General features: G+C 44.8%; 1 protein-coding gene across 2 annotated transcripts in view; it reads left to right on the plus strand.

Annotated features, from left to right (window-relative positions):
• Positions 1-13,577, plus strand: part of CLIC5 (chloride intracellular channel 5) — a 59,170-nt gene that overhangs the window by 11,490 nt on the left and 34,103 nt on the right. The gene's annotated exons all lie outside the window — the stretch shown is intronic.

The following is a 13,577-nucleotide window of genomic DNA, read 5'->3' on the forward strand; positions in this document are numbered from 1 at the left end:
GCATTGAGGCTCAGGCACTAGCTAAGGATCCACAGACATTCGAAAGCCCACCTAGTCAATCTAGCCACTGAACCCTCAACACCAGTGGCAGTGGTAGCACTATCAGGGGGGTGGACAGGACATCATTATGAGTCTAGTGCAAGAATTTGCTCCGAGCAGCCTGATTTAGAACTTCTTTACTTTCTCATCTCCTCCCAGAGACTTATTCAGTCCTATAGCTAAAAATTACACACTTCATCTTTTGTCCTCCCTATACTGTTCATTATAGTGTCTCCATACCTTTACCTAAATGACGATAGTGCTGCTTGTAAAAGCCTAGATTTAGCTGTACATTGGCCAGTTGTGGAGCCACTGGGAAGGCATTTTGAGAGCTTCGTTCATTAATGATGGCCTCTCACAAAGAGGCTGAGATGCACAAACTTCTAAAACTTTTATATTGTATTTCCAGTTTTCCTAGGCAAGGTATACTTTTTTTCTCTCACACTTGGATAATGTTTTGTCTGCAACAGAATGAAGAAACACTCAAGACCCGAGGAAGAAAATTAGGTTATAACCATACCGAATACTTACCAGAACTGAAAGAGTTCAGATAGAAAAGAGGAGGGCTAGAATACTAGCAGCCCAATCCTTTTCCGTGCCATAGCACACAGCCACTCCCCAAAAGGTTGTTCTAGATGCTGGGGGGGGGGGGGGCTCATAGGCTTGGGTGAGAGGTAAGAGAAAATATTTTCCTTTACCTCCCTGTAAGTCTCCCAATTTTCAGTGGGTTTTCTCTGATCTGTACCAGCTCTTTAGCTGACACAAGGCCAAGGGGAGAAAGGGGCCATGTTGGGAGGCAAGGAAGGGATAGCATGGAGTGCAGGTTGTACATGCCAGGACCTATGCCCTCCTGCCCCGACAAACCTCCTCCCCTCCCAAATCTCTGCCCTGTTCTGTCCATCCTACCAACTCGCCTCCACTGGCAGGCTTTCTTTGTCCTGCTGCTGCATGCGAGGCCTCAGCAACCTCTGGTGGTAGTGTGAAAGCACATGGTTACATGCGCTTCTGGATCACCTTTCGCAACAGCCAGCAAGCACATTCCACTGCCAGAACACTGGTTCCAGTGACAGATCATGAGAATAGGATTGGGCCAATAATGATGAAAATAAAGCATAACGCTTCTTCATCTACGCTACCAATGCATTCTGCACTTCCTGATAGCTAAAGGAAGGAGTGAACTGAGAAGATAGGAAAGTGGATTGCTGCTGTGCACTCCCCCCCCCCACCGAAAAACCATGCACAAGATGGCAATCCAATTCCTATCCACTCACCTCATTTCTTCCTCATACAGCCCCTGTTTAAACAAAACAGGAAGTGGAGAACACACTGGCAGCACTCCTGGTGGGTGCACATTTCCTATTTTGTTTAAAGGGACCACATGAGATGGAACAAGGTTAGGGTGGCTGTATCATCACTTGCTGTGGTTTTTTTTTTCCAGAGGTGCATGGCAGTGGCGTTTGGACCAAGCAGCACATGGGCCTGGGCAGGTTTTCAAGACATAAGTTGGACCGTGATAGCTTCACCCTAAGCTAACTATGGCTGATGACCTGTACAGTCTTTCTGGCAGTTAGACTGTAAAGTTTTCTGTTCTTCATTGCTGCAGTTCCTGCAGACTCCTGAAGATGCACAGTTTCTTGATGTTGTTTGCCTATTTCTTTGCCTGTTTGCCTTTAACTTCCCTGATCCAGCTTGACTATACTTCTTCTTCTTCTTTTATAAAAATAAAAATTGCATAGTCAGATAGGTGTTATTGACTGATTTGTTTTATCCAGACATTGACAGCTCAGTCCTATCCAATTTTCCAGCACAAGTGCCATGCCAACAGAGTGTGTGCTCCATCTTGTGGTGGTGGAGCAGTCATGGTGGCCTCCTCAAGGTAAGGGAACATTTGTTCCCTTACTGGTGCTGCTGCAATACAACCCCGAGGTAAGGGAACAAATGTCCCCATACTTTGAGGCCTCTGGGACTGCCTCCCCACCACAGGATGCAATGCCTGCACATTGGCACAGCTGCACCAGCACTGGAAAACTGAATAGGATTCAGTTAGGGCTGTGAGTCCTTTCCAAGGACCTGGGATGTCTGGTTTTTATCCTAAAAATACTGTTGCAAAATGTAAGCTGTTCCCAGTAAAGCTGCTTTTTGAAGTTGATTGATGGTAATTTCTATGGCTCCAATGCTGTTCAGGTGCTCTTTAAGACGTTTTTGAAATAGCACCGAGGGCGCCAGTCACCACTGGGATCACTTTGGTCATTGCCATTGTCATCTTCTTCTTCTTATTACTATTATTATTTATGATGATAATAACAACAATGTGTGCTGCCCACATTTTGATCGGTCCCTTGACACATGAAGACAATATGATGCATTTACATGCATCAAGCAACAATATAGTCTCACAGCCCAGTCCTGAGCTGTCCGGGGCACAGGGCTGCAGCGGCACAGAAAATGGCTGCTGCAGCATCCTGCACGCTCCAGGCAGCCACCAGCTGCTCCTTGGGAGACGGGGACTTTCGTCCCCTTCCCCTGGGTAAAGTAAGTAGCCCCACAATGGGGCTAGTCGATTCACTGCTAACCAAAGGTCGGTGGTGAATCAAGAGCCTCCGTGTCAGGGGTGAGTGAAGCTCCAACAGTGAAGCTCCCCTGGCTCCACCTCCCTCCTCCTTGCTCTGTCCCCCCAACTCCACCCCTCGCTCCTTCCCCCTCCCTGTAACGCCTTCTCTCCGTCTCCCCCCCACGCCTCCACTTACCTGTCCGCTGCTCGGCGGTCCACACGACCTCTAAGCGGTGGAGCTCTGGTGGCCAGCTGGCAGTAGCCCAGTGCCAGCCAGCGCTGGGCTACCACCAGCACTCGCCGTTGCTAGGGCCGCAAATGTGCCTTACAGCATGTTTGCAACAGTGCGCGCTGGCAGTAAACAGCGCACACTTTTCAGGATTGGACCCTCATTCCTTTTTACTCCTCAATAAGTCACTCAGTGCCTGCGCTGAGCCCTAGTGCCGATGCTGGGTGCCATAAATGTGCCGCAAAGCATGTTTATGGCACCTACTGAGTACAGACCATTGGTGCTGGGCCAAGCACCAGCAAGAGGAGGATGCACTACCACCAAGGGTGAGGCTACTGGGTGGCAGTGTGGCTTCTGGGGAGCTGAATGGGTGTGGGAAATTGGGCAGGGAGAAGGCAGGGCTGGGGAGAAACCAGGGCAGGAGGGGAGTGGGACAGGCGCTGCTCTCTGCCACTGGATCCTGATCTCTGTGTCAGGCCAGAAGGCCTGACACAGAGTCAAGTCTGCACTGGCAAAAAAGCCAGTGCACACTTGAGAATCCCCATTGTGGGGCTTGGGACTTCCCCCGAGGGGACTCCTAGAGGTTTCCTGGCACCTGCCTGATACAGCTGTAGCCACTTTGGCACCACTGCTCCAGTAGGCACTGGGAAGCTCAGGATTGGGCTGCCTGAGGTTATATTTTTATTTTGCTGTGATTAGGTGTTTTACAGCCCAATCCTGAGCTGCCTGGAGTGTGAGGCTGCAGTGGTACTCAAAATGGGAGCCAATGCATCGAGTGCAACTCAGGCAGTGCCAGCAGCTCCTCGGGAGAAGGGAACTTTTGTCTCCTTCTCCTAGGTAAAGCGAATAGCCCTGCAAGTAAGCTACTCGCCTGGTTAAGGCGAGTAGCCCTGCAATGGGGTTACTCAACTCTACAGCGACCCAAGGGTAGAATCAAGAGCCTTTGTGTCAGCTGGCAGCCCAACACGGAGGCTCAGGATCCAGTGGAACAAAGATCCACCGATCCCACCTACCTCTCCCAGCATGCCTCCTCCTTGCGCTCTCCCCACCATCTTCCCACCTCCCCCTGTCCTGGAACACCTCCTCCCCAACCTACCTTTCCACCACCCAGTGGTCTGCAGAGCAGCGGAGTAGTGGCGGTCCACCAACACTAGCCCAGCACCGGCTGGTGCTGATCTAGTACTGGACTGGACCACTGTAGATGGCCACAGACATGCCTTACAGTATGTTTGCGACAGTGCGCGCAGGCAGGAAGCCGGCACGCACTGTGTATAGGATTGGACCCTTGTATTTATTTTATATATTTTGTATTTTTTGTTTTTCAGTTATTTTCAATTAAGTATTATGTATTATAAGAAAGAAAGAAAGGGGCTAAGCATTATCATAATCTGGAGAGAGAGATTTCTTAAGCAACTAACTTTTCACTATGGTGTTTTACATCCGCATTCCCATTTCTAAGTATTATATTTTTTAATGGCCTAGATTAGATATTGTTCACGAGTCTTTCTGACCTTACTTGTGTATTGATAGTGTAGATATTGTTGCAATTGGTAGAAGCCAGCCTTAGACAGATGATTGCTATTGTTGCTCGTGTTTTTCTAGATCCTGGCTCCCTTTGTGATAGTCAACAGGCATGCGGTGCTACTATTTTTCTTTTTGTTGCTGAATGGGCAGCTTCCTTCAAACAGCCGTGAATGAATACATATCAGGAGAGGAAATGTATTTTCTGTAACTGCTTATTTTCTAAGCTATTGTTAGAGATTATTATGCAAGCAGAGTTTGTTGGATGTTTCGGTTGATAGCAGCTGATCATTTGACACCTAAATAAGGGAGAGTTGTCTGTGGAAAATTCTCACAGGTTGTACATGCTCTAGAAATGGCTGTTGCAGTATTATGTACTGATCTCTATATTCTTTTCAGCTCATCACCCCATGACAATTGCATGGTCATTGCAATCTCACATCCCTCACTGTATTTCTGCCCTTTCTATTTTCTGCCAGGCATTGACTCCTATCCATCACAATCTGACATAAAAGAACTAGGGAGCAGTCAGAGAAACTTCATGAGTGGCAGGATAGTTTTTGGTGAAAGAATGGCTCTTGCCTTTCTCCCATATATTTTTGTTCTTTGGCTTTCCCATCTTCCCATTCCCAGTCCCAAATTTCATTCTTCCCAAGCTAGTTCCTGGGTTGTGTTTTAAAATGAAACACATTTGTCTGATCCCAGTCTCTCCTCCCCACCACTGCTGAGCTCCAAACATTCTACTTCTTTACCACACTGAGGTCTGTTCTATGTGTGAAGTGGAGGTGTCAAAGTCATAAGTTGATAGGATATACAGTCAGTTCTCTTTATATGTGAATTTGCTATCCTTGAATTAGCTTATCTGTGAGGGCCAGGATTGCCATCTATGGGCCAAATCCTATCCAATTTTCCAGTGCCGGTGCAGCTGTTCCAATGGGGTACGCACTGCATCTTGTGGTAGGGCAGCAGTCACAGAGGCCCCCTTAAGGTATGGGAACATTTGTTCCCTTACCTTGGGGATGCATTGTGGCTGCACCTGTGCAGGAAAACTGGATAGGATTGGGCCCTATGTCTTGTTATCTGCGACTCTGTTCTTATTATCTGCAAATACTGTGCTGGTGCCACATCAAATTGGCATTGCTATTGGCCTATGGAGACTCACCAGACACATTTGTGTCTGCTTCCAGATTTGCCCCACCATCCTGGGCAGCATCTCAGGGACTCCAGATGAACCTAGTGATGATCAGAGGCCAATGATGAGAGATCTCTGGAAGGCAGGCCAAGGAAGGAGACAAGAGACAGGTGGAGGAGGAGGAGGACAGATGAAGCAACCCCCTCCTCACTGCTAAACTCTGAGGCATTGTTGTTGGAATAGAAACCTTCAACAAGTGGAGAAATAGCCAGCACAGAGAAATAGCCATTGCTGCAACCTTCAAGGCATTGAGAGATATCCAGCATGAAGCAGGAAGCATGGGATGTTGGAGATGTTGATGAGCCCTCACTATCACCCAGCCTCATAGACTTCATGTTAAGATTCACATTCATAAAGTTCATAGAGTAGTGGTTCCCAAAATGTGGGTCGGGACCCACAGGTGACCCCTTTGGTGGGTCGCCAAAAGGTGATGGAAAGATCAGATAACTAATTGCCTCAAGCCTTGCGGCTACAGTTGCTAATTACCCTGCAAAGAGCACATCTCCCGTTGCTTTAAAGATTGCTGCAAGGAGCTGAGCTCCTAAAGTTTGTAAGCATTTGTAAATAAATGTTTGAGGGTCTTTTTCGGTTATTAATTAGAAATAAATAAATAAAATATTATTTCTTTTTCAAAAGTCTGGTATGGTCCCAAACAAGCAAGGTTTTTAGCTGGCAAGTTCACCCTGAACCATTGCCTATTATCATCCCATTTAATAACTAAACAGGTAAAGCAGGCTAAGTCCCATTTATATGCCCCTTTTTTACATCTGAAAGTGGTATTTGACACAGTAGATAGACACATGTTATGGGTAAATTTGAATGATGCAGGCATTGATAACAGATTGCTTCTTCTGATCCAGAGACTTTACTCCAATACATCTTGTAGGATAAGATTATCACAATATGGTAACTTACCTGGTCAAAATTACCGCAAATAGAGATGTAAAACAGGGAGGTATTTTACCCCCTGTCTTGCTTAATCTGTACATTAATGACCTTGCCCCTGCGCTGCAAGGTGTAGACAGTCATTGTCCCAGATTGGGTGCCCTCTATATTCCAATTCTGCTGTTTGCTGATGAAATGGTATTGTTTCTGCGCACCAAAATTGGTTTGAGATGTTTGATAGACACTTGTATCCACTATTATGATACATTCAAAATTGTAATGTTTGGTAAGAGTTGGAAACCTCCTCCTAGATTTTAAATAGCAAAATTATCTAGCAGGTCAAACAATTTAAATACCTGGTTATTTATTTCTATTACAGACAATCCTGGGCAAGCCACTGCCAAGTCATGATTAATTTGGCGAAATTAACATCCTAGGAAAACAAGCATTTTTTAAAATACATGGGGCAATTCTTTTATCCCTGCTGCAGTGAGGATATTTAAAGCTAAAGTTATACCTCAGTTATTGTTTGGGTCACCTATCTGGATGTCTGCCTTTAATTTTACGGCAGAAAGGGTACAGGCAACTTTTTTTTATAATATACTTATATAATAATAAACCGTGTGCCCTTTGCCGCCCTATGCTTGGAAGTGGGAATAATTAGATTGGAGACATCTGCTTGGCTAAATTTGAATCAAGTTTTGGATTCAAATATGTTATACCTCAAATGATGACCCTCTTCTTAAGAGTATGTTAGCTGACTCTTTACCCCCTCTTGTATTCAAATGGTTTATACAAAAGATCAAAACTACAGCATTACATTAGATTCTTTGGGAGCTTTCCTGCCATTCCAGGCCTTTAAGCTCCTTAAGGGCAGGCTATTGGACATTGAACAACAGGTTCCTTATGCTGCAGTGCTGAAAACCTGTTATCCTCTGTATCTCCATCTATTATTCTTAGTGCACAAAATGGCTAATTACCTCTTCTTGAAAAATCCACAGGAATGCCATGCCTTCATGTTAGAGAGGTGCAACATGCTCCTGTGTAATGTTTTAGCTATACCGTACAGCTGATATAAGTCTACTGTATGAAGCATGGTTTTGTCCATGCAGTAATAGGGCCATTGAATCTCTGCCTCATATGTTACTATACTGTGATTTCTATCAAGATATTCACTCATTCTACTTAAATTTGATTCTTGTGAATCTTTCAGGACATTCTGATGAAGATGTTTTACAATACCTGTTGGTTGGTAATGACAAACCCCATATGAGCCAAATAGCATATTATTTAAATTTATTAATACATAATTTCTCCCTTCCAATCAACTGGCATAACATAGCAGTGGGAGACTCATAGGACTCTTAATATTCTTTAATACTCAGATGATGTTCTCACAACTATCATGTGTGGGAGTATTTACTTATTAGGTTTAGCAAATAGTTTTTATGTCTTTGCTTTGTATGTATGTCTTGTTCTATAGTTTATGGTATTTGGTGTAGTTGCATTGTAGTTCTGCCTATTTATTTGTTTTTAGATATTAAATATTGTTTTTAAATATGCCAGTAAAGGTGTGTGTGTGTGTGTGTGTGTGTGTGTGTGTGTGTGTGTGTGTGTGTGTGTAAAGAGTCTGGTGAACCTACATAAGCTGATAGAGCATTGTTTAAAAAAGTGGGTCCAAGAGTTAAAAAGTTTGGGAAACACTGTGATAGAGTGTATGGTGAAGAAGGTCCCCTGGAATCTAACCCCATTTTCCCCATAGGTTCAATGATTCAGTACCTGCAAAGTCAGTATCCTCTGAGTTTTACAGGAATTAACCCTAGTGGATAACGAGAGCTTATTATATATAAAAGTTGAAAAATAACTCAGCTCACACCTTGCTGAGCTAATTTTCAACTTGTATATATTTCAGCAGGGAGTGAGCTGACCTAAAACCTCCTCTTAGGTCTGGTAGCTTCTTGCTTACAGGGAGATTTTTCCACTGAATTTTTCATCAGCAACTGTTACCCTGCAAATGCCCAATCTTAGAAGCTAAGCAGCGTCAGGCCTGGTTAGTACTTGGATGGGAGACCGCCTGGGAATACCAGGTGCTATAGGCTTATACTATAGTCTATCAAGACTGAAGGTTGCAAACCATTTTTCATTACAAAATGGATTATATTGGATTATCTTGGAGTTGCATTACCCTTAACTCAGTTGTGGAAAATTAGTTAGGATTGTGCTCTGAGAGTTGCAGGTCTCAGAAAGAGGTGTTGCTATAGGAAGCTGTGCCCAGAATAGTGATATTGTGGTACTGCAGTGCCGCATGATGTCACTTCTGAGTTCTTCTGGAAGAGGAGGTAGTGTGGTGGCAGCAGCTTTGTGATCTCATGCCGCTCCCGTTCCTTCTCTCATTCCTTCTCCTCAGCAAGAGCCTCCAAAGGAAAAGGAATGGGGCCAACAGCAAGATTGCAAAGCTGCTGAAACACAAGCAGTAGGCATCTTTGCAATCTTGCTGCCGCCCTCCTTCCGTCTCCTTTGGAGGCTCTCCTTGTGCAACTATGGCTACTGCTGCTGCTTCTCCCACCACTACCATCTTGGCTCATATGGCACCCTCTTCCAGTTTGATACCTGGGGCAGACTGCCCTTCACCCCCACTTGCTACATTACTGGCCTCAGAAGTTATTTAGCGGTGTGGATTATATTCCTAGGTCAGAACCTGTGCAGTCATAGAGCATAGGCAATGGTGGCCTATGCTGAATTGAGCTGTAGACTACAATCCTAAACATGGAAGTAAATCTCGATGAAATAAGTGGAATTATTCTGAGGAAACTTTTAGGATTGAGGTGTCAGATGGTGTTTGATCATAAACAAATGTGATCTGACTCAGTATTTACAATCCCTGCAAATTCACCCGGTTTCTAATAGTGCAAGTAATGCCATGGAATTTCAATAAATAATTCAAACTCATCTCCAGTTACATTTTCAGTATTCACTTTCAGGGACCTGGCTGCCATTCATTTTTGATAGCTGAATATTGTTCTTAAAGATGAGACTGTCCTTTTGCCTGAGACTCAACAGCATTTGCAAGGATACCTGGTTATGGTCCTGGGTCCAAAATTTTTAGCTGCTCATTTGAATTCCAGATATGGATTGATTTGGTTATTACAAAACAACTGTATCTTAGATTCCAAAGGTACTGTGGGAGAGAAAAGTCCTGTGCATCATCATTGTGAAACTTCTTTTTTCAGAAACCTCTTCTATATCTGTTTGTACTTCTGTAGGAAATAGTTACTTTGACTTTCATTACCTATACTGGTATCATCTGACAATGATACCTGTTTCCTATGTATTGCATAATGGTGATTTCAATTTTTGCACACTAGTAAACTGCTTAGTTTCCTGGATGTCAAAAGTGCCTTCTCCAAAGAAGGTATGATCATTTGTACTGTATTAATACCAAATATTGGCATGCAAGTAACTACAGAAGTATGCAGTACTTTCTCTTTTGCTTAAAATAGGTGTTTAATCATGCAGCTTTGCCCAGTGGAATATTAGAAGTAAACAGCAAGTGGGGGGTCCATGTCAAGCCATGGCTGGGGTAGGAGGGCTTCAGTAGTTTGCCTCCATCACAGTTTTGATCCAGATCACATACTTGTGTGTACTATTTTTAAATGAAAAAAGCTTCCATTGGTTTTCAATGGAAGGGTTTTTGGGTTTTTTTACATTTAAAAATATTGTGTGGGGAAGGGGCAATCAAAACTGTAGTGGGGATAAACTACTGAAGCCTCCTACTCCTTGCCATGGTTCCTTAGGGCCCCCTTTGCTGTTTATTTTGAAAGCTAACATAGCATCGGGTGAAGTTACACGGTTTAGCACACATCTAATTTTACCCTAAGAAACACTTGGCATGGGGCAGCAACTGAAAATAGCATCCCTGCGTCAAGCGCTCCTCCTGTCTTCTGTAAAGTCTAGGTTCATTAGTTCCATTTTGTGCTGTTGCCACTTGCATTTCCTTCTCCCTTTTCCATGTTGCCAGCTGCTGTTAGCGGAATGTTTTCCTAAAACTATGAAAAACTATACCTGATAAAGTACTTGTGCACCACATCCACACCGCAATACATACACTTGATCATCAGGTACACTCATCATCAGGTACACAGCATATGACTCACTTCTCTCTCTCCCAGACATCTACTTGCTTGCTCCAGAAAGGAACTGGGAACCTTCATTATATTTTATTTTAGTGGTAGTGTTGAACCTCTGCTGTTGAAGCTTCTCCAGTTTGACATAATAATACAATTATCTGATCGACAGTACAAGTCTGTCCTTGAACTATGCTGTCAGGATGATAGAATTGCTTCTAAATCCCCCACAACCATGTTATAACAGAGTAGTGTCGTATTGTACCATGTCTACAAAATATTTTGTATTTTCCCCCCTTGCAACTGAGGAACACTGGATTCTGTCTCATTCTCAACAGACCTCCCTTACAAAACAATGACACCCGCCAGCACAGAAAAAGTTCATTGTTTGCACACAAGGGGACTCCCCTTGGCCACAAACCCCCACATACAGGTAGGCTCCACCTATCTGTAGCGCTGGAAAGGACTGTCAGGAACATAGCCAACTTCATTGTTACATCAACAGCTTACTCTATCTATTGATTATGATGGCCAAACAACATGTAATTCATGGTAGGAAGTGAGCCAGGATGCACACTGTGTATGGAGCTGTTTTCAGCAACCTGCATGGGTGCATATTTGTCTTTACAGTAAGAGTGACAGAGTGGAGCAAGCCTTCAGCAGGAGTATAAGTGAGTACACAGCTCATGGGGGGGGGGGCCCACACCCAAGTGGCAGGACCCTTTCTCCATTATTCAGTGAACAACTCCTAATGAGCATCTAGTCATAGGAACCATTTGATGTAGCTGCTACTTGTGACTATTCTCATGGATGGACTTAAAAGCCTCCTGTCTTTTCCTTCCCATTGTAGAATCCTTCCACACTGCGTGATCAGGCAGCATATGGGGAATGCCTCTAGTGAGCTTTCTGTGATGCCTTCTATTATTTCTCTACATGGTCCCTTCATGGATAGAAGTCTGGTCTCCTCATATAGCAGAGATTTTCAAACTCTCAGGGAGAATCTGAGCCACTCTAAGTCCTTGCGGGGGTGGGGGGAAGGCAGTGACGCATCACACAGGGGGCTGCAGGGGCTTGGCTGTACTTACCAGAGCCTCCTGCAGCCTCCCAGGGGTGCGGGGAGCCCTGTGCGACCTTCTGCAGGGCTCCCCGAAGCTTAGAAAGCGAAAGTGGAGCAATCGTGCCCCGCCTCTGCCAAACCGGAAGTGGAGTGCAATTGCTCCACTTTCACTTCTTAAGCTTCGAGGAGCCCTGCAGTCTGTCGTGCAGGGCTCCCCACACCCCCAGAAGACTGCAGGAGGCTCTGGTAAGTACAGCCAAGTTCCTGCAGCCCCCTAACTGACATGATCCTGGGGATTGCATTGCTGCCTCCCCCACCTCCTCACTGCCCCCACCCTTAAGGGGGCAGAGGCCAGGGCCCTCAGGCTGGGGCGTCGTGATGCCCCAGTTTGAAAAGCCCTGTCATATAGCATAGTTCTCACCATGGAACCTGAACCCTGGGTAAGACATATATTCTTCTTGTAGGCTTCTTTCCCCACGGGACTATAGAGCCAGCTGACTGTTGTGCCAAGGCTGGCACCAGAGCTTGGCAAGTCTTGCTGGCAGGGCCTGCCAAGGCCCACGCTTCTGCAGTGGGCCCACAGACCAAGCACTCTGCTGCTGTTCTTTCTCACCATCTCTACCTCCTTGGTTTTGGGCAGGAGAGCAAGTCAGCAAGGAGACGGAGGAACACCTTCTCACTCACCTGTCTGCAGCTCTTTATCAGGGAAATGAGCAGGCAGTGACAGTAAGGAAAAGCAACCACAATCACTGGCAGCAAAGAGAAGGGGACCCTATTAAGGTTTCTTGTGGGATGACCCCTTCCAACCTTGAATCAGCACTGTTGGAATGGCATTTGGTTCATACCTGGCAAAAGGACGGCTCTGCTATTGGCTATGTTTGGGTTTCTGGAGGATTTGAATCCTCCTGGAAGAGGGGGAACCAAACACCAAGCACATGTTCCTTTTACCTCTAATATTGTGAATGATGACACTTGATGCACTGATGCACTGTGAATTTTTTTCTGCTAGCACACACACGCGCATGAGAAAGAGCGTTATAAGCAACATCACGGTGTCTTAGGGTCTCTGTGAGCGCAACTCTCACTGTGATTGTGACACTTTTTGACTACTATAATGTTTTTGACGCTCCTGCAGGGGTAGCTAGAAGAGGGTAGTTAGAACAACAGTTACCCTGCTATCTGGGTGAAGAGGCATCTTGTCAAGTGGTGTTCTTCTTATATTTAGCAAGGAGAGAGTAATTGACCTTCTTCACCCCAGCATAGTGCCTTTTCAAGTGGCTGTTTGCTGGTGTTCCTTCTGCATTTTTTTAAGTCTATGAACCCCTTTGGGACAAGGAGCCATTCAGTTGTTTGATTTTCTTTACTAATCACTTTATGAATTATTTTTATTGAAAAAGATATACAGGTTAATGAATGGAACCCTCATTATCTGCGAGGGTTCCATTCCTGGACCCTCTGTGGATACTGAACTCTGTGTTATATCAAATCACGTGGATTTTGGGGTACACTGAGCTCCAAATGTGACTGGTGCCTTGCTGTGGAGGCCTCCAGAGGCTTTAGGTTGGGCTGAAAGTGTCTCAGTGGGGGTCCAGTTGAGCCAAATCTGTGGATCCAAAATCCATGGATGAGTAGGCTCAACCTGTATAAATTTTCTTAATTATAATAACAGCAACATAGGATCATAAGTAGTTATGATGTTAAAGTTCTGGCCATTTCATCAGCCAACCAAGGTTTTGAGTATTATCAGCAAGAGAAAATCTCTTTTCTATTTTCCTTGCCTTTGGTGGCACACCAAAAGAATTTGCTGTCCTTAACTTTAGAAGAATAACCATGGAAGAAGAGAAACTCAAAACAAGAATGAAAACCCATAATCACTGACGCATCACCTGAGTATCATTCATGTTTCCTTTATTCATTTCATGTTTCACTCAGGGCACAATCCTAACATGCTGCAAAGTACGTTTGCGCCTCCTTGGAAG

Source organism: Tiliqua scincoides, chromosome 1, assembly GCF_035046505.1.
Source record: "Tiliqua scincoides isolate rTilSci1 chromosome 1, rTilSci1.hap2, whole genome shotgun sequence".
NCBI classification, from domain to species: Eukaryota; Metazoa; Chordata; class Lepidosauria; order Squamata; family Scincidae; genus Tiliqua; species Tiliqua scincoides.